This window comes from Phoca vitulina, unplaced genomic scaffold (genome assembly GCF_004348235.1).
Source record: "Phoca vitulina isolate PV1807 unplaced genomic scaffold, GSC_HSeal_1.0 scaffold12, whole genome shotgun sequence".
In the NCBI taxonomy this organism is placed as follows: Eukaryota; Metazoa; Chordata; class Mammalia; order Carnivora; family Phocidae; genus Phoca; species Phoca vitulina.
The window spans coordinates 25,330,856-25,355,700 of record NW_022589715.1 but is presented as its reverse complement, the minus strand read 5'-3'; the positions used below and the strand labels follow the sequence as shown (position 1 = coordinate 25,355,700).

At 41.4% G+C, this 24,845-nt stretch overlaps 1 protein-coding gene across 2 annotated transcripts in view; it reads right to left on the bottom strand.

Moving 5' to 3' along the window:
* PAIP2B (poly(A) binding protein interacting protein 2B) overlaps positions 1–5,275 on the bottom strand; it is a 33,354-nt gene extending 28,079 nt beyond the window's left edge. The window contains exon 1 of one of the 2 annotated variants that reach the window (XM_032410748.1): positions 5,102–5,275. The gene's annotated coding sequence lies outside the window, so the exon portion shown is untranslated. Of the gene's footprint in view, positions 1–4,957; positions 5,074–5,101 lie in introns of those variants that run through there. The other variant, XM_032410749.1, reaches the window with a different exon arrangement.
* Between the last annotated feature and the right edge of the window lie 19,570 nt (positions 5,276–24,845).

Genomic DNA, 24,845 nt, shown 5'->3' with positions numbered 1-24,845 from the left:
TAGTTATTAACTGAACACCCCCAACAGGTATGGCAAAAATGGGTAGTTCTTAAATGTTTCCTAACACGAAAGTATTAATTCTTTAAAAAGTTCCTATGTTCAATCTAGTGAACTCCTTCCTCTTTACCCACCAAAGCCTTGCTCAGATATCTCATTTGAGAAATCTTCCCCAGTGCTCTCTATATTACTAACTGCTCCTTTCTCCTGGTTTACACAGCATTTATTTATATCTCTATTATCTCACTTAACACATGATAAATCAGTTCATCCATCTGTCTCCTTGCTAGATGGTGAGCTCCTTGAGAATAAGTGTGATTATATTTTCAGCACCTTGAACACTGTAGGGCACATATGAGCTTCATGATGAAGAAGTAAACAGAGTCACTTCTTCAGGTATAACAATTCCCCAGAATTCAATTCTTGTATTTCTAAACTGTTAGTGAGACCTTGCCAACAGCTTGAGAATATTATGTTCTCTCCCTAAAACCTGCATGTATTACTGAGCAGCAGTGGTCAGAGTTAACTCTGTGACATGTCCTCTAGTCAAGCCCATTCACAATTTTTTCCTTAGGTGATTTTTGTTTGTTTATATCTCTATGCATTTGCACCTGCTGGTCCCTGCTTGGAATGCTGTCTCAAAGTTTTATGCACCTGGAAAACATTCTTACTCATCCTTTAAGAATCAGGTTAAACAATACCTTCCTTTGGGAAGCCTTCATATCTTCCCATCCTTTCAGAAAGAGTTAGGAATTTCTCAAGTCAGACATTTATGCAAATTACTACATAAGCACCAAGGACAGAAAGATGAAGATGTGGAGGGGCACCTAGGTGGCTCAGTCAGCTAAGCGTCCAACTCTTGATTTCAGCTCATGATCTCAGGGTTCTGGGATTGAGCCCCATGTCGAGCTCTGCCCTCAGCATGGAGTCTGCTTATCCCTCTCCCTCTGCTCCTCTCCTTGTTTGTGCCCTTGCTCTCTCTCTTTCTCAAATAAACAAATAAATAGAATCTTAAAAAAAAAAAAAAAGAAAAATGAAGATGTGGACCCCACATTCATGAGCTCACAGTCTAGTAAGGAAGACAGCCATATAAATAAATAACCACACTATAATAATATTAAATGTAATACCAAAAGGAAGACTTATGGAATATTTGACATATGTTCACTTTGTTACACTCTTTATTAGACACTAAAGCTCTACCCTCAATTGTCTTCTGAAGAAACTGTCTCCAAGTGGTTCTTTTATTTTATGCTAAGATCTGTACAACAGATAATGCATGAAACCAACCCTACTTCTTGGGACACAAGCAACTGGACTAGCACTCAGAGCCCTAACTAAAGACAATCTACAAGCTGAACTTGAGAGTGATCACCTAGGACATATCTTGGCTCAAAATTCTGCCCAATAGGGGTCCTCTATTTTAGGTGACAAACCAATCCAATCAGGTTCTCTCTTGGGAAATACAAATGTTGAGGGAGCAAAGTAAAAGAAGGTAGGTTTCCAGAGCCCAAATCCTATTCTAAATACTGCTCAGTTATTGTTTTTTAAGGTTTTGAAAGCAGTAGAGCCAAGGGACAATATGGCTGCTGAGATGATTTCCCATTTAAATTTACATTAAACCCTCATCAGCAAAGATAATGTGTGTGCCTCTTCCTTTCAGTTGACAAGGGCCTAACACATCATATCACCACTTTTGAAATTAGAGAACAGGCTTAAGAGTTCTACAACTTGACCATAATCCCTCAATTGGTAAGTGGCAAAGCCAGAAATCAAAGACCAAATCAGCCTGATTCTTCTAGAAAATCCTGCTAGGTAAATGGCCTCAAAATCAATTGATGACACAAGTTTACACAGGTTAATGGAGAGAGGCTTAGAAGTAAGAGTTTATGCACAGAATAAAACAGAAATGTTCTGGAAGTCAATATGCTAGGAGATGTGAAGTGGGAGGGGGCATACCAGGTGTTACTTTGGTCAAGTTAATTTCTTTCCAACCTGGACCTCTCCCCTGAGCTGTTAGCTGCCTGTTTCTCTTACTCAAATATAATATCAGTAAGGGTAAGATCTTAATCTGTTTGTTCACCAGAGTCTAAAACAAAGCCTAGCTTACAGTAAGTGCTTAATAAGTATTTGTTGAGTAAGTGAACAAATTCTCAAAGAAGCTAAAGGAACATTCTACAGTGGACTCCAAGAAGGGTTATCACAAAATAGGCTCCAGAGGTCACTTACATTTTCATGGATCCTGTATTTGTGAGTTCTCCTACTTGCTAAAATGTCTTTGTAACCACAAAACCAACACTCACCATGCTTTTTCAGCCATCCACAGACACGCACAAAGTGCGAAAACTGAGTCACCCCTCCAAAACATTCCCAGCTAAGGTAGAACAAGGCAGTGCTCTGCATTTGTGTTTCCAGTCTCATACAGGGATGACTAGAGGACACAGATGGTAGGGGGCAGTGCAATGTAGAGCAAGAAGCTCCGGCTCAGAGGCCAATCAGACAGGGTTTGAAGCCTAACTCTGGCACTTGTTGAGGGTGGCCTCAGGGAAGTCACTTAACACTTCTGAACCTCATTTTCTCTTTTGTAAAATAAAGAAAATAGAATTTACCAGGATAAACTGTATTTACATAAGATTATAATCTATATAAGATGTTTATATGGACGTATTTTCCCTAGGAGCAGTGATTCTGTATTTGCTAATTTAGTGCTCTAGGTGACTTTATCGACCAAAATTACTGTAAATAATGAGAATCAAAGATAATTATTTATAATGAAATAACAGAAAGATATAGAAAACAATTATTTGGATGGAGTGCAGGCCAGTGTCAGGCCTCAAGAGATTTTGAAATAGAACCGCACTAGGCATATAAGGTGTGGAAAAGGCTTTCAAGGAGAGAGAACAGCACCTACAGAGAGAGACCCAAGTGTGTAAAATAAACAGGTAGGTTTAGGAAATGGCACTTCAGAAAGTCTAGAGCAGGAGATGAGGCCAGAACATGGAGTCACAGTGCTTCTCTGTGCCCTGCATACTATCCTGTACTGCAGAACCTCTCCCTCTGCATTTAATTCTTGGTTTACAGGTTTTTCTCCCATTAAACTGTGGACTCCTTAAAGACAAGATCTCTAGGAAGAAATCATAGTTATAATCTTTTAAATCTGCAAATGAGTAATTACTAAGCACAAATACACCTGAAAAGACTGTTAAAAAAAAAAATAACTCTGGTTTTCAACCACAGCCTATACCAACTCATAGATTTGTAGTTTTTCCAGGACTTTTCTTTGATGACTGTTAATAATTCTGTAATTAATATTTTATTGTTCTCAATACCTGGGCATTTGTTAGAATAGCTTTAAGATCTTCCTCTTTTTCGTGCGATTTATTAACAGGGTTCAAACATATGGTCTACTAGACAATGCAATGCTGCCTCTTCAGAGTAAAGATTCTTCTTAATTCACTCTACTAGATTTATTTCTCTATATACAAGGTACAGTCTTAAAGGTACAGTCTTACCATAGTAAAATACAAGGAAATATATATGTACATATATATTACAAATAAAATAAACAATGAAAAATTTTCACAAAAACTTGCAAAATTCTGGCCAAAATAAAGTGTACATATTAAACTCACTGCTTACATTTCAACTCTGCGAACTAAGAAAAACAATTCCAATTTATATGAAGTCACGAAACTAAGTACTTTTAGAACCTACAAGGTTTTGTACACGTGTATTTTCTCTTGCACACTCTTTCTCATACACACATAGCCTAAGGGGCCCATCACACTTAATCCAATACTTCTATTTCCCCAAAACAAAACTCTTACAGTCCAATATCTAAATTAATATATTCAAAACCCCAAAGTGACTTTTCCCCATAAATTTCTTGGCATAATTTTATTTAGGCACAACATAGTTTGCACTATTATCTAGAACCAACATCATTAAAACACAAACTGACATACTATAAATGTGAGTACAAATCCTCTGTGAATGGGGAAAAGAGAATATTGTTTTTAAACTGATTCAATGCCATATTATCCATAGTCTTGATATGATCAAATCACATTGTGCTACACAGCTAAAATATGTCGTATATTTTATGATAAACTAGGGTGGACAGGCCCTTACACTACAAACTCTGTGCCACTCCAGTTAAGCTATTTAAAGTATAATGAAGAAAAAAAGAAAAAAAAAGTATAATGAAAACTGCCTACTTAAAATAATAATACATTTTAAATTTCTTGTGGCCAGTAAAGCCTTCTCACCTGCATTTTCAGAAACTATCACCAAAACAACTGTACTGGGAAAAAGATTTCAGAGAGGATATTATGATCAAATGCCATTTTAAGGAAGGCAAGAATAGTTTACCATTAACAAAACCGATTAAAGTTCCCAATCTTGCAAAGCTCCCTGTACTGTGTATTCTGCGTCTCTTGCATTCACCTTCCAGCTGCTTGGAAGGAGCAAGTGGAAAATGTTAGTTTCCATGAGAGATGTGGATGAAATTTAGGGGGTGGGAAGGCTAAGGGACTCACTAGCAGAACGGAAGGCAGCACAGAAGTGGCCGGGGCTCCTAACTCAAATTAGGTATCAAGAACGAAAGCTGGAGCAAAGTGGGAGGCGGAGGGAGTAGAAGAAACGCAGATAACGCACCCGGGCCCGCGAATGGGGGAGGGGTGAAAACGCGCAACTCCTCCGCCTACCCGCCTGGGGAGGGGACCCGGGGATGCAACACCCGTCAATTTGCCTCGCGGGGCTGCGCTGCGGTAGTATCAAGCCAAGGTTTCAGTCCGAAGGAGGCTGAGGGGCCTCAGGGAAGTTGAGGGGCGGGGGAGGAATAGCGCGCCTGTGCCGGGAGAAAAGGACTAAGACCCCCTAAAGCCCGCGAGAGGCAGAGGGTAACCCCGGCGGATGCCCCTGCTCGCCGATGGCCACGACGTGGGACCCGCCGGCTTACCCTCACCACAGGAGCTCGGACAGGCGCGCGTCGCCCCTCACAGCCCCGACGGCTGCGGAAAGGGAGGCGCAGGGCGCCCCCAGAGCCAGGAGAGCGGCGCTTCCCGTGGGTCCCCTCCCCGGCAGCCCGCGTTCCCGAGCCCACCTGGGCTGACCAGAAGCCCTTCCTCCAGATCGTACTCCGCCACTTCTCCGAGAGCCTCAGCCGTCGCCGCAGAGGTCGCCGTCGCCAGAACAGTCTCGGCCTCCAGTACCAAAGCGTGAGCCACAGCAAGGGAGAAGCGCCGGGGCCACTCGCCAGGTTACCTCTTACAGCACACTGGCTCCTTACTCCGCCCCCGAACCCAAGCCATTGGTTGCTGGGCACCGCCCCATTCGCCTATTGGACCGAAGATGATGCCTCTCAGTCACCTAGAAGGGCATGTGTGTTGCTTATTGGTCTAAATGTGAAGCAGTTCCCACCCACTCCCTCAGAAGTTCCAGCTTCCGATTGGCATTAACATCTGTCTTTTCGCTCCCTTCGTTCTTTCTCTCAGGGTGGAGCGCCTCCTTTCGGGAGACACCGGCTCTGATTGGCTGAAAGGATATTACGCTAGTCCTGGATAGGCGTTGAGCCAAGGATGCGTCCAGCCCCTACGTGGGGGAGGAGCCCAAGGCGCCGCATCTCTGGGTTTGTTTACACAGGCTCTTGCTAGTGCTTCCTTCTATTGGCTGAGCCAGCGGCCCCTCCCACCGGATTGCGCCATTCAATCTAGCAAGGAGGGGCATGGGGGCGGGCCTCAGTGGGATTTCCCTAACTGTCCATTACCAAGGGAGGAGCTTTGAGCTAGGCTGAATAGGAGCTGGCGATGTGCTTCACAATCGGGAAGTTGGGGAGTTGGGCTCCTGCAAGGGGCTGGAAAGAAGCAGAGGGACTCTCTCACACTTCTAGAAACAAACCTAACTTCTTGAGGGCTTTTAAATTTCCCCCTTAAATTTAGGGTGTCCCATTTTTGTTTGCTAAGGACTTTGAATTGTATCCCTCAGGAAGTGGGGATTTCCTTTTGGAAGTCTTTATACATCTTTGTCTCTCCCCACCTCTCATGCTAACTGTACATGTAACAAAGTAGAGGCTTAGTAAGTGATTACACAATGAGTGGATAAATGATAAAAATGAAAAGGACAGTGAAATAAAGTCAGATTAAATAACAATAAATGTTAAATATATATTTAATATAAATAATATAATAAAGTTAATACATAAATAAAGTCATTCATTCAACAAATTTTATTGAGCATATGACATTCCAGGCTCTCATCTAGGCTGTGGGTATATGATAGGAATAAGACAATGAAAATGCAACCATGGTGCTTTTTCTCTAGTGGAGGAGAGTGACAATAAACAAGTAACCAATAAATAATAAAATGTCATGTTGTGATTGAGTACTACAAAGAAAAATAAAGCAAGGGTTAAAGAATGGTTGAAGGAATGGCTATTTTAGGTAGAATGTCAGTTTAAGATCTGTTTGAGGGAACAGCATTGCAAAGAGATATGAATAATGTGAAGAGCAGGAAGGAGGCTGGTAAGCAGGGCCACTACATTCCACAGCACCAGGATCACTAGTCACACTGCTTCATGTACTTCCCATTTGTATTATTAGGTTATAATTTTAGGATCACCTGCTCTGGTTTTAATTTGATCTGGTTAATTAATGTAAGTGGATCCTAAAAGAAATACCTTCTTTAGGGAAAAAATCTGACTACAAAATAACTTCCCCACCCTCCATTGCTTCTTTTCCTAAGGTGACCTTCAGCTATTTGGCGAGAGAGGTGCTTATATAATCTCAAAGCTTTGAAAAACAGGGTCCTCAGGTCCATATCGTGCTCTTGCCCAATCAGAAATACTCTTCAAGGATGAAGATATACTACAGGATAGCAATGGGATGTGGGGAGGTGTTGGTGGGCTCCAGCTGTTTCTCTCCCTACCATGGATACTGTCTCACAACTTCAGGACTGGATATCACCAATAACAAAGAGAAAATCTTAAAAGTAGAGAAAAAACGTACATTACATTCAGAGGTGGGAGGTAGGAAGATAAGAATTACAGCAGACTTCCTATCGGAAACTATGGAAGCCAAAAGACAATGAAGGAGGGAGGTAGCCAGGTGGATATCTGATAATGGTATGCAGAATAAATAGGCGTCCAAAATGGGAGACAGTAGACAATAACCAGTCACAAAGTTATAGGGGATGGTGTCAGTTGGAGAGAGGAAAACAAGAGGAGTCCACCAATCCTTCCCGCACATCCCATTTCTGTCATGGTGATAAATCTTCATCCTCAAAGAATATCTCTTTTACTTTTATTGTGGTAAAATACACATAACATAAATTTTATTATTTTTACCCTTTTTAAGTATACAGTTAATTACAGTTCAGAAGTACATTCGTTGTTGTGCAACTATCACCACTATCCATCTCCAGAATGTTTTCATCATCCCAAACTGAAATTCTATACCCAGTGAACAATAACTTCCTATCCTCCCTTCCCCTACCCTCTGGAAATCACCATTCTACTTTGTGTCTCTATGAATTTGATGATTATAAGTACCTCATATAAGCAGAATCATATAATATTTGTGCTTTTGTGTCTGGCTTATTTCATTAGGCATAATGTCTTTAAGGTTCATCCATGTTGTAGCATATAACAGAATTTCATTCTCTTTTAAAGCTGAATAGTATTCCACTGTATATACATAACATCTTTTGTTTATCCATTCATCCATCAATGAAATTTGACTTTTGTGACTAATGCTGCTATGAACATTGGTGTACAAGTATCTATTCAAGTCCCTGCTTTTAATTCTTTGGGGTATATACTCAGAAGCAGAATTGCTGGATCATATGGTAATTCTAGATTTAATTTTTTGAGGAACTCCCATACTATTTTCTACAGCAGCTGTATTATTTTATATTCCCATCAACAGTACAAAAAGGTTCCAATTTCTCCACATCCAACACTTGTTATTTTCTGCTCTTTTTTTTTTTTTTTTTTTTTTGTAAGACCTATTCTAATGAGTGTGAAGTGGTATCTTGTATTTTTGGTTTGCACTGTCCCAATTATTGGTGATGTTGAACATATTTTCATATGCTTTTCAGACTCGTTGGAGAAATGTCTATACAAGTCCTTTGCACATTTTTTAATGGAGTTGTTTTTTTGTTTTTGAGTTTTAGAAGTTCTGTACATATTCTGGATATTAATCCCTTATTAGATATAGGATTTGTAAATATTTTCTTCCATCCTGCAGGTTACCTTTTTTTCTCTGTTGATAGTGTCATTTGATGCTCAGAAAGTATTTCTCATTGTGCCAGGTCTGGATGACCAAGTGGCTAGTTAAAAACCAGGGATCTACTATTAATTAAAAAGAGTAGAACGGAGGGGCATCTGGCTGGCTCAGTCAGTAGAGCATGCGACCCTTGATCTTGGGGTTGTAAGTTTGAGCCCCATGTTGGGTGTAGAGATGACTTAAAAATAAAATCTTTTTTTTAGGGGCGCCTGGGTGGCTCAGTCATTAAGTGTCTGCCTTCGGCTCGGGTCATGATCTCAGGGTCCTGGGATCGAGCCCCACATTGGGCTCCCTGCTCTGCGGGAAGCCTGCTTCTCCCTCTCCCACTCTCCCTGCTTGTGTTCCCTCTCTCGCTGTGTCTCTCTCTGTCAAATAAATAAATAAAATCTTAAAAAAAAAAAAATCTTTTTTTTTTTTAAAGGGAGAATGGATATAAAGGCCACAGAAAATAAAGCTGTATGATAAAGTTGAGGAAATGTCCCATAAAGCAAAACAAAAAGCAAATTTGATAGAAAATAGGAGACAAAGTGTGAGACAGTTTCCAGAAGTAGAGAATAGAGGCAAAGATATGAATTAAATGATGCCAAAAATATCTGTCATAACTGAATTAACCTGAGTCCTTTAATTGAAAGAACTCAACAAGTGCCCCAAACTTTAAATTAAAAACGTTCACATCAGTAGGAACGCTTGTTAAATTTTTACTATGTGCCAGGAACTGCTTTAAGTTCTCAACATGGATTAAGCCATTTAATCTTCAAAACATGAGTACTGTTATTATCCCCATTTTACAAACAGATAAACTGAAGTAAAAAAGATTATGTAATTTATCCAAATCATTCAGCTAGTTAGTGGTGGAGCTGCACTGTGGTCCCTCTGCAGATGAGGAATGGATTTGGATGTCAATAATGATGATACCACACACGTACCAAGAGGGCATTAAGAGATTTATTATGCATATAATGAGGTCTCTCATGCCTCAGGCTCCCACACAGGGCAGAATATGTCTTGAGAGAGTCAGGAGGGGCAACTGACTTTGGCTTTAATTGTGGTTAGTGAGTAGTGCTGTGGTAAGGGTTTTCACATACAGGCTGGTGGCTCACATGACCTGAGCTTCCCAAAGGAGGAAGCATTGGGCTTATTGCTTTGCCTACATGTGGGGCAAGAGGAGAAGAAGGAGGCGTGGGGATCAAAAACTATCAGCAGTCAAATGTAAGAAATGGAGACAGATTCTCTATTACAAGTCAAATTCAAGTCAAACCATTTGCAAAGTAGTAAGGATAAGGAGATGATCCTAAAAGTTTCCAGACAGAAATAGGTCACACACATAAAATTAGGAATTAAGAAAATCAGATTTTCCATAGGTAACACAGGAGGACAGAGCCAATGGAGCAATACCTTCAAAATTTGAGAGAAACTATTTCTAACCTAGATGTCTTAGTCTGTTTGGGCTACTATAACCAAATAGACTGGATGGTTTAAAAACAGCAGAAATCTGTTGTTTGCAGCTCTGATGTCTGGGAAGTCCAAGATCAAGGTGTGGGCAGACTCTATCTGGTGAAAGCCATCTTCCTGGTTCATAGATGGCAGTCTTTCCACTATAACCTCACATGGCAGAGGGGATGAGGGATCTCTCTTAGGGCCTTTTTCATAATGGCACTACTTTTATTCATGAGGTCTTCACCCTCACGACCTCCCAAATGCCCCACCTCCAAGTACCGTCACATTGGGGACTAAGTTTCAACAAGAATTTTGGGGGGACACAAGTCTATGGCACCAGAAACTGTACCCAGCCATACCATCAATTAAATGTGAGGGTGGAATAAAAACATTTTCACACAATCAAGTTCTCAACAAATTTATCTCTCAGGTATCCCTTATCAGGGGCTATTGGAGGATGTGCACCATCACAATTAGAAAGTAAATCAAGAAAGAAGGGGACACAATTCTTTCCCAGGTAAGCTGGGGGTAAAAAAAGAATGAAGGAGGAAGACACAGAATTAAGGAAAGCAGGCCTAAGAGAAGAGAAGAATGAAGGGAATCCCTAGAATCACAATGAAGGAGCAATGTGCAGCAGACATAGAGGGCAAACTGCTTGCAGTGGAGAGGAGAGCTCCGGGCTCTAGAAGTGATGTCCCCCAGAAAAAATGGGAGTGGATATGTCACCTATAAGTGTGGCCATATTGACAGGCAATTTCACAGCTGGGAGAGTTAGTGATAAATCACAAAAGACTCAGAGGGAATTATAAGCACCAGGAAAAGACAAAAAAGGCACATGATCATACTACTCTTGGATTAGCTCCAAACAGTATGAGCAAATATACATATAGCACTATATGCTAGGCACTGTTCTAAATGTTTTACATCTATTAACTCATTTAATCCTCACAGCAACTTATATTGTAGATAAGAAATCTTTGGCAAAGAGGTCACACAGTGTATTTGTTTCCTCTTGTTACTTCAACAAATACCACAAACCTAATTGCCTAAAACAACACAAACTTACTATCTTACAGTCCTGGAGGCCAGAAGTTCCAAAATGAGTTTCAATGAACTAAAGGCAAGGTGTCTGTCTGCAGGCCTGCATCCCTCTAGAGGCTCTCAGGGAGAATCTACTTCCTTGTCTTTCTAGAGGCCGCTCACATTCTTTGGCTTGTGGCCCTCCTCCATCTTCAAAGCAAGCAACCGAGCATCTTCTTGCCCTCTGACTTCTGCTTCCATCCTTCCATCGCCTCTCTCTGACTCTGGTTCTCCTGCCTTCCTCTTAAGAGAACTCTGGTGATTACATTGGGCCCACCTGGTAGTCCAAGATAATCTCTCCACTTCAAAATCCGTAACTTAGTCACTTCTACAAAGTCCCCTTTACCATATAAGTCACATACCCATAGGTTCTAGAGATTAGGGTGTGGGCATCTTTTGAAGAGACATTATTCAGCCTATTACACACAGCTAGCAGCGAAGCCAGGATTCAGATTTAGGTCATCTATTTCCGAGTTCTTACTCTTAAGCATTGTGCTCTGCTGCCTCTATGACAATATTTACATAGTCATAATCATGGTAACACTAAATAACAGATTTAATAAAATTTGGGACCTAAACAAATTGGGAGGACAGGGAGCAAGAAAGTATGTAGGGAGTAGCATAATCGAGCTAATTCCTCATATTTCACATCAGAAAAGTGATAGACTAAGTAGTCTGAAACTAAAAAAGTTCTAAGAATAAACATATAGCCAAATTATTAATATATGAGGATATATATAAAAGAAATAGGTACACACACACACACACACAAAATCGGTAAAAATGTTGAAAAAGTTTGCTGCAAGGGTCGAGGAGGGGACTGGTGATTTTTGTTAAAAGCTTGGTTTTTTTAAAAAGCCTGATAAAACCAGCTGATTTTGTAAAACATGTGTAGGCATAGCTTTGATTACAGACATTTAATTAGAAAGCCCTAAGGTGCGAATATGGGAACTCTGTTGGTGGAGTTTCTATTTGCAGCGTCCTCCCTACTGGTCTCTGCTCTCATGTTCCCCACCTCCCTGACCTTGTCTCGGGATCTTGTTACTTGCCTCTGGCTCCTCGCATGATGACTAGACTGGTTGAGTTCCTCAGTGTTGGCCCCCGTCCTTGGACACAGCTTTGGTATTTGTCCTCCAGCTGCAAGTCTGCGACTCTGGGTGTCTAAACCTCTGCTGTCAGAAGGTGTCTAAACCAGACAAGGACTAACACCAGATTGGTCAGATTAGGCTTTGGTGGGTTCCAGGCATAGCATGTGGGCAGAGCACCTCCTTCCCACGTTTATGTGGCCTGGAGCCAGAAAGTAGAGACCAAAATCAGGGGCAAAAGTAGACATCATACACCAGGGAGTTCATCCTAGGGACAATGCAGAATAGGAGCCAGGTGGTAGAACCAATGTGGAATGAGTGAACATGGGTGAAGGAATGGAAGTTTCTTCCAACAACAAGGAGTGACAGAGGGAACTGAGGCACTGGAGTGGGCCCTGACTAGGGGTGACAAGCAAATGGGCCATAACAAGTGGGTCCTCACTGACGAACACATGGGCTGTGGAGGTACAGAGAGAGGCTAATATGGAAAATGTCCAATAGGAGTTTGGGTCAGAAACACATAAGGAAGCACTGGGAGGATGCATTAAGTCTTCGGGATTCCCAGGCACTTCTTGACATCAGGGTAAGTCTCATATAGCAGTAATGCGTAGGATGTCAACTTTGATTCTGTACTTTGGAGACCATGTTCAGGACTAATTAAAGCTAGTCAGGGAGCATGGTGACAGAGCATCAACCTGAGCACATGCTCCCTGAACTTCAGGGAAAGAGTGTCTAGCTGGCAGTTTTGGCTGTCTGGAGTGAATGAGGCTGAAAACTCCAAACATTAAAAGAGACAGCCTGCCTGGTGTGAACAGAACATTCCTGCATTGTGGCAGCTACCCACAGGCTGTGACGGAATGGGTGCCCTACCCTCAGATGGAAACAGTGCCTAAAAGCTGATTTTAGGCTGGAATTCCCATTCCCTGGGATAACATTTGACCTGCACTGGGATCATCTTCTGTGAGAAATGGGCACAGGGTTAAGGTACCAGACCCGACGTTCCTCTGGGATATAGTTGCCTCTATAGCTTTGTTATAAGCTATGAGTCTAGAGACTATAAAATGCCAGACTGGCTCAGAGAAGGTTAGATAAACAAAGCCTACAGCCTCTGGATTGTAAAGCAATTTCCAGGGACCTACCAAATCACCTTGCCTTCTGAATGAGTCAAACATGGTGCTTTCAGAGTATGAAAGGAGTAAATGAGCATTCGTAATATTCAGTGCCCCCGGACATGGTGCTGAGCTATGTTGAGGCCTCAGTAACCCTGGTAGGAGTTCTTTACAAAGGTCACTGGGGTCTCACTGGGGAATTGGTGCTGTGGTTAGTGAGAAGAGCTTAAGCTTCAGGTTAGAAGAGGGACTGCAGCTGCTTGGCAAGAACTCAGGCTGAGCACCTGTTCATAGGAACACTTGTACTAGGGAGAGGGGAGTGATAACAGGGTAGCTCCTCAGTCTCTCTGTAGGTGGTGTGCATCTGGCTCTAGGGCCCCAAGCAATGCTGGTGGGTGGCAGGCATGAGTCCTTCGGGGAATGCTTTGCTTATTGGCCCTCAGCCTGGAGAGGCCAAGGAACTCAGACAGTGTGGGTGGTGTGGGACTACTAGCAGCTGGCTCTGGACATTTTGCCCCCAAGAATAGCTAGAATGAAGTGGTCTTCTGGGTCACTGCCACTCCCTCCATTTCAACCTCAGCAACATTGCTTCCTTTCTTCCTTCCAACTATTTAAAGAAGAGTGGGTCCAGTTAACTGAAAGACTTTGTTTTCCTCAGTCAAGTATGCAAGTGGTATGTGATCATCTTCTGTCCTTCTCCATGCCTCTCCACGTAGTGTGTAACTTTTCCTCTAAAGAAACATTGAACAGGGCGCCTGGGTGGCCCAGTCGGCTAAGCGTCTGCCTTCGGCTTGGGATAGAGTCCCACATTGGGTTCTCCGCTCAGCGGGGAGTCTGCTTCTCCTTCTACCCCTCCCCCCTGCTCGTGATCCATCTCTCTCTCTCTCTCTCTACCCCCCTCAGATAAATAAATAAAATTTTAAAAAAGAAACATTGAATAAATATTCTTTAAGCATTGATTTAATGGTGCATCAAATCATTAGCTTCCCTGGACACGTGTGTGTCCTGAACTGGACCTTCTCTACCTACCCTAAGAAGGAAGACTCTATGCAAGTACAACTGGAATGCAGAAAAACTCTTCTTGTAGTTGAGGTCTGGAGCACACCAAACCTATAGTTCAATGAAGCATCAATCTGAAGGTGCCATATGGAGAGATAAGAGCAGCAATGAGGACATGAAAGAGTGGTCAGCCACAGCAAAGACAGAGCAAGATAAATCTACATGGTGCTTAGAATCCCCTTCTACCCCACTCACTATGGGCTAAATGCAAAAATATCCCATCCCCCTAGATGGGGACCCCAGATTTCCAAGGCATAGCTTGGCCAATGTTGGCACAAGTTTGGTCAAGTAGGGTAGAAACAGCTGAGGAAAAGAGATCCAGAGGAGGGTCCAAAAACTGTCCAGGAGAGAGCCGAGGCTGGGACACCTGGGTGGCTCAGTCTGTTAAGTGTCTGCCTTTGGCTCGGGTCATGATCCCAGGGGTCCCGCATCGTGCTCCCTGCTCAGCACGGAGCCTGCTTCTCCCTCTGCCTGCTGCTCCCCCTGCTTGTGCTCTCTCTCTCTGATAAATAAATAAATAAAATCTTAAAAAAAAAAAAAGAAGAGACCAAGGCCAAGACTGTAGAGGTCAATGGTGTCAGGTCGGAAGGATGGCAAAAAACAGGTAAAACCAAAAAGCTGGGAGCCGGGTGAAAGAAAGATGAGGAACAAAGGCAAAAGATGGGAAAAAGGGTCTAGCCAGGGCTTGTAAAAAGGACTGAGATATCCAAACTTCCTTTGTGTTAGGTTTCAACCTAACACAGGATAGGAGGTGTTATTAGGTAATTAAGAATATAAGTGATACTAACAGTAATTATTTAATGGTAATGGTGATTTCAGTGAGCTTTTAAGTAACAAGGTAAAACAGCTATAAAATATATTTGGAATAGTTGGGAAAATATAAATGTGTACTGGATATTAGCACAAGGGAATTATTGTTCATTTTGTTGGTATAATTGGTAGTATTGTGGTTAATAAGGAGAATATTCTTAATTTTTTAGAGCTATAAGATAAAATCTTTAAGGATGAACTGTCATGATACCTGAAATTAACTTTGAAATTGTTTAACAATGCACACATACATACACCTAGATAAAGTCAATATGACAAAATGTTAACTAGTTTTGGAATCAAGTAATGGGTATAAGGCTGTTTGGTGTACTATTCTTTCCAATTTTCTGTTTGTTTAAATATTTTTCTTTTTTTCTTTTTTAAGATTTTATTTATTTATTTGACAGAGAGAGAGAGACAGTGAGAGGGGGAACACAAGCAGAGGGAGTGGGAGAGGGAAGCAGGCTTCCCGCCAAGCAGGGAGCCCGATGCAGGGCTCGATCCCAGGACCCTGGGATCATGACCTGAGCTGAAGGCAGACGCTTAACGACTGAGACACCCAGGCACCCTAAATATTTTTCTTAATAAAACTTAAAAATAAGAAAGCTAAGGTATTAGCTTTTATAAATAGGTGAATCAGAAACTAAAACACAGCTATGTAATAAATTATTGATTATACTAATGAGAAATCAAGACTATGTGGGTGAAAATATTATCAATTATCAGGTTTGACCAGAAACTTTTAGCCAAAAGTCTTTGACATGGACTCTGCAGATTAAATCTGAATGAGAGCTGGCTGATAAAATAGTTTAAGTTCTCCAGCAGTTTCCTAGGTGTTTCCTGATTTCAGTAATCTAAATATTCATTTGCAAATTGATCTATCTCAAGGACATTGGGAATAATGATTTCTTTCTTCTTCTGAGTGCTTGTATCTGTGATCCTTCTCATTTTTTGCCTAGCATTTTTAATTATGTCGTTGTGACTGCCTAATTTATTCCTCAATAAAACTGCCACCTCTTCAAGGGTCACATTTTAGAATTCTTGATTTCTCTACCCCACATGCACATATCCCCCAAATATTTATTTATGGATGGGCTTTAAAGATTCCTGTTGTGAATATGTTTGCAGAACCCATAAAACTCTACTACTATGACACAATTTCTGTTTTGCAAACCATTATTTTTATATAGTAGCTTGCACTCTGAAAGCAAAGCTCATCCACATTCCCAATGACCAGAAGGGTCCCACTATACTATGGGAGCCAAAATTCCAAGAATGCCTCCAGGTTCCAAATTTACCCCTCCTGTAATGGAAAATCCAGTGCTGACCTCTCCTGCTGAGGTGGTAGTTTCTGATTGCACAATATTGTGTTCCCTTCCCAGGGCTGCAGGAGCAAACACTCTTTTGAGAACCTCTCTCTCACTAGAAACACAGATTGTTCATTTAGCAATTAGAGCTGTCAGCACAGCAAGCTGGCAAGAGAGAGAGCAGCTTCTGTCCCTGGGCAGGGAGCCGTTGGCAGAGCCCAGACTTCAGGGCTGGAGAAATAGGTGGGACAGTGACTCTAATTTGTTACTTCCCCAGCACTTACTTATTTGCATCTTGTATCCTGGCAAATGACATGTGTTTTAATTGTACCTGTATGGCAGAGAGGACAGTTAGACAGGAAGTGTAGGAAGGAAGAACAGGAATGGTCTGTGGGTCTCCGATGGCTTGGATCTAGATGACACTGCTTCATTCACTCATCCCTCCATCCGACACCCACCTACTGACCATCTACGCTACAACAGCTGCTGAGCTTAGTGTCAGGGACTCACTGATGGATGTGACATGGTTCTTGTCTTTGAGGGACACACAGGGAGTGGAAAAAACCAAAATGTAAATAAGAGCAACAACAGGTTTTGGACTTTATGGAGCATAGAGAGGACATACAAATAGGAATGGAATAAACTGTGGGTCTCCAGAGTTTCCACCTGCCCCTTTGCCCTAAGAAGCCAAATTTGCTAGTTGTTTCAGCATACTAATAACTTTCCAAGTTCTCCTTTGGGGCTTTCCATCATCTGACCAGGAAACTGAAATTTCTCAAATTTTTATGGTACATGCTATTTGCACATTTTATTTCGGCCTCTAAAATGTATTGAGCCTGTGATAGCTTTTTAGGTGTTGCATGTATATAAATCTTGTCTCCCTGAGATCCCTTACTTGATGATCGTGATTATCCTGTACTTTCACATAGTGGTAAACATAGTGCTAATTTTATAATAGCTACTCAATATACATTTTTAATTGAATAGCTACTGAGTTATTAGAAGGCCCTTCATCTTTCTATCTCTCAGATGCTACATATGAAAAATGAAGAGAATTTCCCTGCCCTCCTTACCCCCTCCTAGAACTGATGATCAAGGGCTCTGAAGAATGAATATATTCTGGCTGGATAAGGGTGAATAATTAGTGTTCTCCCTTTCACATAACTCAAGATACATGCATCAGGGGAGGATCAAGCGTAGTGCCCTTTGCTAGTCAAGACTCTTTAAGTACAGCTGACAGAAACCCAACTCCAAATTCCCTTTAGCAGAAAGGGAATTTGTTGGTTCAATTAACGGAAAAGCCCTAGGATTAGTATTAGCTTCAAGCATGGCTAGATCTAGGTGTTCAAACAATGTCATTGGGCCCTATTTCTTATTCCCTCTCTTAGCTCTCTTCTGTGGTAGGAAAAAAAAACACACACAGCTTTTGACCTTATGATTCTGACAACTTTCAGTTCCAGAAAAAGACAGAGCCTTGCTCTCCATCCATGGTTCCAGCACATCTCATGTAGTGACTCTGATTGTCTATAATTGTGTCACATGACCCTTCCTTTCACTACTGTGGCCAGTAGGAGGAAGCGTCACAACTGTCTAGCCCTAGGGCACTTTCCCACCCCTGCCCCATAATGTAGGTACAGCACTGTGATTGATAATACTACCAGAACTGCTAAGGACAGGGAAGGGAACGTTCCCTGTGGAAAAAGGGATAGTGGGCAGACAACAGATTTCCACAGGTTCCTCAATTATTCTTACCTAATCCAGAAGCAGGGAGAGTTCAAGTGCATATATGGGCAGTGGAACCTACTGAGGGACCATTATTTATCCTTTGGTGGATGACCGCATCTTGACTTCCCTTTCCAAACGCTGGTGGCCTCTAACTAGTAGGAAGTAAGGTAACTGCTTTAATTTGTTTCCTTACTAGTTCTCCTCTCCTACTCATAGATGAAGTAAGTGGGCTCTAGCAGATTGTATTCCTTGTCATAACTTGTGGGAAGTTGTGGTTAATTTTATAGGTGGGTCAAGGCATGCTACATGGCCAGGTCACCTCAGAGTAAAGAACAAACGGCCAAGTATGAAACAGATTGCAGGCTCCAAGCCTAGATGGGAGCTGTAATGTCCAGTGCCTGCCTCAGAGCTCAATTACAGACTGCACCCATCAGGGATGCAATCTGATGGGCTCCGTTCAGGGGCTTATCAGAGACCAAGCCTATGAGCAAAATAAATGCCCCACACCAACTACTGGTAGACTGGGGGTTACTAATAATTTTCCCAGCCCTTCCAACTCCTCCATCTCTTCCCTAGGAAAGAGAAATTTCTGATATGTTTGATTAGATTGTAAAATATTTTTTTAAAGATTTTTATTTATTGGGGCACCTGGGTGGCTCAGTCATTAAGCATCTGTCTTCAGCTCAGGTCATGATCCCGGGGTGCTGGGATCCAGCCCCTCGTTGGGCTCCCTGCTCCACGGGAAGTCTGCTTCTTCCTCTGCCCCTCCCCCTGCTTCTTGAGAGAGAGAGAGAGCACAAGCAGGCGGAGAGGCAGAGAGAGAAGCAGACTCCCCGATGAGCTGGGAGCCTGACATGGGGCTTGATCCCAGGACCTGGAGACTACGACCAGAGCCGAAGGCAGATGCCCAACCATCTGAGCCACCCAGGTGCCCCTATTGTAAAATGTTAATTGGGTCCTGTTCATTAGTAATCAAAATCATTTGTGGTTGGAAGATTCACTTACATCGGTGGTAGTGGACGCAGGCTCAGTTGGGGCTGTCAACTGAAGTGTCTTAGTTCTAATTCACATGACTTCTCCATGTGGCTTGGGCTTCTTCCACCATAGCAACTGGGTTCTAAGAAGTATTCCAAGAAAAAAGGAGCGAGTAACCAGTTCTCTTAGGCCTGGATTCAGAAGTCTCAGAACAACATATCCATTTCAATCTATTGGTAAAAGCAGTCACAGGGCCAGGCTGGATTCAATAAGAGGGGAAATAAACTTCACCTCTTGATGTGAGAAGCAGCATACACATAGAGCAAAAGGAAGAATGTTGTTGTTGGAGGCCCTCTTTGGAGACTAGCTACCACAGTTTGGGCTTTACTCTTATACAGTAACGTTGCACATTTTTAATCTTTTAAAATATTTCCCACTTGATAGTCAAACAGTACTATCTTATTTAAATTTGCATATCCTTAATTACTAGTGAGGTTATGAAATTATATGTATATACACACTCAGATATACAGTTGACCCTTGAATAATGCTGGGGGTTAGGAGCACCCACACCCCCATGCAGTAAAAAAATCCATATATAACTTTTAACTCCCCCAAAACTTAACTACTAACAGCCTATTGTTGACTGGAAGGCTTACCAGTAACATAAACAGTCAACTGACACATATTTTTGTATATTATATGTATTATATACTGTATTTTTACAATAAAGCTAGAGAAAATAAAATGTTATTAAAATCATAAGAGAAAATATATTTATAATACTGTACTATATTTATTGAAAAATCCATGTATAAATGAATCTTTGAAGTTCAAACCCATATATATATATATATGTATATACACACACATATATATATAGCCATTTGAATTTTTTTCTAGGAAGTGTCTTCATAACTTTGCCCATTTTCTCCCTATGATATCTTACTGATATATAGGAGCCATTTATATGTCATGAATATTTTTTTTTTTAAAGATTTTATTTATTTATTTGAGAGAGAGAGAATGAGAGAGACAGCACATGAGAGGGGGGAGGGTCAGAGGGAGAAGCAGACTCCCTGCCGAGCAGGGAGCCCGATGTGGGACTCGATCCAGGGACTCCAGGATCATGACCTGAGCCGAAGGCAGTCGCTTAACCAACTGAGCCACCCAGGCGCCCTATATGTCATGAATATTAATCCTTTGATGTTTGTGGCAAATATTTTCTTCACATTTGTCTTTTAACTTTATTCATTTTGCTATTTGAAATTTCAAAAATGCTATGTAGTCAAATCTGTCAGTGTTTCCCTTCAGGTATTCTGGGTTTCACATACTCCTTGGGAAGGCCTTCCCTATCTTAACATCATAAAATCCTGTCCTCCATCTTTTTCACTGTGTATAGTTTTTGAAGATTTATCTACAGAGGTATTAGGTTTTCACATCAATTATATGAGTTAGGAATATATTAACTCCTTGTTAGTCATATTTGTTACTTAATATTTCAAGTATAGCGATTTAGTGATACCATTTTGGATTGAGCACAAAATTCAAATTTTCATAGAGTTCATTTGCTGACTAGATTTATCCTACTGCATGAATGCTTAGAAGGATTTTCCTTCCAGGATCTGATAATAAATTCTGTTTTATTTCATTACTTTTAATATATTTTACTACGTTTTAATATTTCACTCTTTTATACATCTGGAGGTTACTTTGGACTATAAACCACTTACTGCAATAACATTTATTAAGTAATCCTCACTCACTTATTTCAGTGGTGTCTCTTTTCATCATGTACTAAATTCTGACATACTTCTGTGCCATTCATCATAGTCCTACTGTTGTACATTTTAACATCTAAGAGGGTGAGATTCCCTTCTGTGCTATGCTTTATGTTTTAGGATAGTCTGTTTCTTTCACATAATTATTCTTACTGATAAAAGTTAGGTGGTATGCCAGGAGTCCAGTCAACCAGGGTTTCTAGAATGGCTCTAGTAATGAGACAGAAGATTATGCAGTTCTACCAAAAGAAAGAAGATACAATGCAGGGGCCCAAACCTATGTGTGGGGGTGGGGGTCAGCATGGGCTTGAGGTACAGAGTGAGAGAAGGGAAGGGGATGCCACAATTCTAGAGCTATATGAAAATCCTGGGCCAATAGGACATGTTTAATTATTTTTAATTCATGAAAACACTGTTTTAATATTTCAGTTTTTAAAAACTAAAAACCAGGCGCCTGGGTGGCTCAGTTGGTTAAGCAACTGCCTTCGGCTCAGGTCATGATCCTGGAGTCCCAGGATCGAGTCCCGCATTGGGCTCCCTGCTCAGCAGGGAGTCTGCTTCTCCCTCTGACCACCCCCCCCCCGCTCTTGTGCTCTCTTTCATTCTCTCTCTCAAATAAATAAAGTCTTTAAAAAAATAAAAAAAAATAAAAAATAAAAACTATTTTATGGATAAAATGGATGTTGTATTAATAAACATCCAATGATTCAAAAAATACGAAGAGGAAGACAAATATGTCCACAAATAACATTATCCAGAGATAACAGCTATTAATAGTTCCTCCCACATACCTCTCTCTTTATTTAACCATACACACAGACAGGACCATTGTACATATGATGTTCTCTAATCTTCTTTTTCATGTGAAAAAATATTGTGGATATCTTTTCATGTTAATATATCTAGACTAACATAACTTTTAATGTGTGTGTAGAATTCCATTGTTTGTATGTATGTCATAATTTATTTAACCAGATCCCTATTAATGAACTTCTGTTTCATTTATATATATAATATATATATTTCATTTACATATATAATATATAATACTGGTATTAACACTTTTGCAAATAGATCTTTAGAAATTTGTATTATTCACTCCATAGGATAATTTATAGAGGTAAAATCCTGAGTAACTTTCTCCCCAAAGATTACCATTACACAGAATTTTGTGCTAAACATTTCTTCTTTTTCTTTATAATCTACCTCATCTGTAATGACTCCTAAATGACCACATAGAAGCTTTTTAAATTCTTGTGTAGGTCAAACTTATCTATTCTCCTTTATGATTTATGACTTGTTTTGTGCTTAGAAATGTCTCTCTCATCCATATATTCACTGTATTTTCTTTTAGGACCAGTTTCAATTTTTTACATTTAAGTGCAAAAACATCTGAAATTTATCTATTTGATTTAGAAATTGAGGTAGAAAATCCAACTATAATTTTTTTTTTTCCAGCTGGTTACCCAGTTGTCCCAATAGCATCAGTTAGAAGAATCTGTTTCTTAAGAAGGATAATACAGGGGCGCCTGGGTGGCTCAGTTGTTAAGTGTCTCCCTCCAGCTCAGGTCGTGATCCCAGGGTCCTGGGATGGAGCCCCAGCCTGCTTCTCCCTCTCCCACTCCCTCTGCTTGTGTTCCCTCTCTTGCTGTCTCTCTCTCTGTGTCAAATAAAATTAAAAAAAAAAAAAAAGAGAAGGATAATACAACCCCCTTTCCTGTTCCTTTACACAAACCAAGGAAGAGGTGGTTCTGGGCTAAGAATGTAATCCAGTCACAAAGAACATTATAGTAATCTCCACAGCCTTGGCCAAGTCTTTGTGCAACTGACGAAAGACCATAAAGAGCCACTGGGTTTCTTTTTCTCAGCAAGCCAGAATGAGCACAACCTGTGAGCCAAGAAAGGGGAGAGGAACTAGCAGCACTCTACATAATAGTGCGAGACTCTGACACCAGTGTGAGAGTGCTCTAGATACACAAGTCAAAAAATGCCTTTCCTTTTTAAGGATTTATACCGAATCCGGAGTCATGTGTGTCCGATTTAATAGTTCCTTCTTTTGTCCATTCTTTCATTTATTCAACAAATACTGATTGAGTGCATACTGTGTGTCATGTACTGAGGCTGGATTTCAAGGCCCCATTTGTCCCTCTGGCCAGTGGCCTTGGGCAGGGAGGATATCCCTTAGAAGGAGACACTTGAGCTGAAGGAGGTGAACGATAACTGGGGGAAGAGCATTCTAAGTAGAGAGAATAGCAAGTGCAAAGGTCCTGAAATGGAAATGAGCCTGGCATATTTAAGGAAAAGCAAGAAAGGCTCACGTGGCTGGAATGAAGTAAGCAAAAGGCAGGGAGTAAGCACTGAGGTAAGTGGGAATGTACGTAGTGTAGCATCTGGTAGGTCATTGTAAAAATTTTGGCTTGTACTCTGAGTTAGATGATCTGACTTCATTTTAAAAGGATTTCTTCTGGGGGCGCCTGGATGGCTCAGTCGTTAAGTGTCTGCCTTCGGCTGAGGTCACGGTCCCAGAGTCCTGGGATCGAGCCCCACATTGGGCTCCCTGCTCCGCGGGAAGCCTGCTTCTCCCTCTCCCGCTCCCCCTGCTTGTGTTCCCTCTCTCGCTGTGTCTCTCTCTGTCAAATAAATAAATAAAATCTTTAAAAAAAGAAAAAAAGGGATTTCTTCTGTTGCTGGGCAGGAATAAACTATACGAGAAGCAAGGGGCACAAGAGGGAGACCAGTAAGGCAGGGATGATGGGAGCCAGGACCGAGATGGCAGCAGTGAAGGTGGTGAGAAGTAACTGGATTCTGGATATATTTTCAAGGCAGAACTGACAGGATTTGCTGCTAGCTTAGATGAGAGAGGTGAATGAGAAGAGTCAAAGGTGACCCCATGGTCATGACATGGGAGACTGGAGGGATGAATTTGCCCATTTACTGAGATGGGGGAAGACATCTCAGTGGGAGGAGAAAGTTTGGGGAGAAGACTAGGATTTTGGCTTTGGACATGTTAAGTTTGAGATGTCTGTTAGACATCCAAATGGAGACAAGTAGTTAGATTTATGAGTGTGGATTCCAGGAAAGAGGTCCAGCTGAGATATGACTATGGGAGTTGAAAGACAGTGTTCAAACCCACAAGACTGGTTGGCATCACCAAAGGAATAAGTGTAGATGGAGAAGAGGAAAGGGCGCCCCACTGGCCTTCTTGCTGTATTTCAAACACTGGAACTCATTCTTGTTTCTTTGCCCTTTGCCAAGAATGTTCTTCTACTAAACATTTACAACGCTCCCTCCCTGGCTTCATTTAAGCCTCTCCCAAATGTTACCTCCTCAGAAGCTCTTTCCTTGATCACTCTATCTAAATCGTATCCCTTCCTCTTGCACCCACTAATCACTCTCTCTATCCTTTACCTTGCTTTGTTTTTCTTCATAGCATTGCTCCTTTCTTAAACTCATATATTCATTTGTTTACTTATTTATTGTTTATTTTCACAAGGTCAGGACTTGGCCTTTTTAAAGTATTTTTTAATCATTTACCTTAGTTTGGGTTTCCGTAGAGGTAGACCTGAGGTAGTTTGAGTGTGATTGCTTTCATGAGCCATGCTGCCAAGGAATACCAGCAGGAGTGTGGAGAAGTGAGGCAGGGATGAGAAGGCCATCAATAAAGGATGCATTATCCACAGGTCCTCACTCTGTGTAACTGCAGCTGCATCCTGCAGAGGAAACTGGGCCTCCAACAATACACCCTGGGGGGTGTGGTTGCTGAGATATTCACACACCAACTCCTGTTGGTCACCAAATAATGGCTGTTTCTAGGGTATGTTAATTCTTCTGTACTCTTGGCCTGAGGGACCCACTCGCCCATGGCCATGCCATGGCTGCTGAAGAAAGTCAATAGGCAAAAAGATGCAGACCCTGATGATTAGAAGTGGGATAGGGTGCACTCTAAGGCCCAAGGTATCAGGGTGGAACCATAACACCATCTGCTACATCATTCTATCCCCAGCACCTAGAACTGCACCTGATACATAGAGGATACTCAATAAATACATGTTAAATAAATACTGTTCACATGTTAAATAAACATCATAGGTGTTTTCTGGAAAAAAAAAATCTTATTTTGCACTCAGCTCCTAAGTACCCCTCCCTACACTGTGATTTCCTGTCATTTCCCCCAATCCTTCAGTAGAGTGGAATGCAC